Here is a 1170-nt window from a genome sequence, read left to right as displayed (position 1 = left end):
ACTCATTTATCCAATTGAATGTGTTGCATTCTGTTCTGAATCGCTTGGGTTAATTGAAGCTGGTCAGAAAGCGTCACAAATTTGCAGTCCTTGGCGCAACTGTATATTATAAATTATTTACATAGCCATTTTAATGGATTATTTAGTTATAATTTAAACTCTGATGTTTAGTAGAAGTCATTCGCTGTATTGACAAATTTTATTAGCATCAAAGCTCAAGTAAAATATTACTTAAGGCAGGACACTATACGGGAAAAAAAAAAAATTATTTATTGTTTGTGCACTGGTTCGTTTTGAAATTTTGCCTGTTTGGGTTTTCATAACATGTTTATTAAGACTACTAAAATGAAAACCTGAAAAATACACTAAGTGTCTTCTGTTTTATTGCACTTTATGTATTTGTGCCTGTAGTTTTCAGTTACAATACATATTACAGTAATACATGTTATTCACATACACTGAGCCAGAAATCTTCACAATTGCACTTGCATGCACCAAACCTTTAAAAAAATATGTATAGGTTTTTCAGAGGGGGTTGTTCATATGTCGTGGTGCTGCATAAAAGCCGTTCATATGACTTTCACCTGTTTTTTTCAAATATTTTATTCCTAAAACATGGTGAGTTTTTGGCTCTTGACAGCATTTTTTGCATTGAGATCTAGTATTTGCATATCACCTGCATATCAGAATATTTTTGTGCAAGTGAAAAAAAAACACTGTTGCATAAGTGTATGTAAAATAAAATAATTGTATGTAGACATTAATTTTATTTCATTAAAGTGTTAAAGTGTTAAGTATGAAAGTATTAATCAGGAATAAATATTTTAACCATTTGCTGGACCTAATTTAGTCGCATATTGTTAAATTAGATTTGAAGTGTTGTTTGCAGTGAGGGTTTGAGAACAGAGCCATGCTCGTGCTGGGTGGAAAGTGGGCACTTGTAATTCAATGATGTGTTGGTGTGCTGGGGACTAAAGCTGGCCAAGCCTGCAGGAAGTGAATTATAACCTCTCAATTAAATCTGGGCATCTATGAAATATTGAATTGGAAACTCTTGAAGATTCCAGTCACGCCGTGGTGCTGCATAAAAGCTGACTGACTGCCTTCCCGGGCCTGTCAGAGGCAAGGCTGGGGCTGATCAGCTTGGTTTTTGCACACACACGCACGCAC

This window comes from Sinocyclocheilus anshuiensis, unplaced genomic scaffold (genome assembly GCF_001515605.1).
Source record: "Sinocyclocheilus anshuiensis isolate Anshui unplaced genomic scaffold, SAMN03320099.WGS_v1.1 scaffold304, whole genome shotgun sequence".
Taxonomy (NCBI): Eukaryota; Metazoa; Chordata; class Actinopteri; order Cypriniformes; family Cyprinidae; genus Sinocyclocheilus; species Sinocyclocheilus anshuiensis.
The sequence above is the reverse complement of the archived record's forward strand: the minus strand, read 5'-3'. Positions refer to the sequence as shown.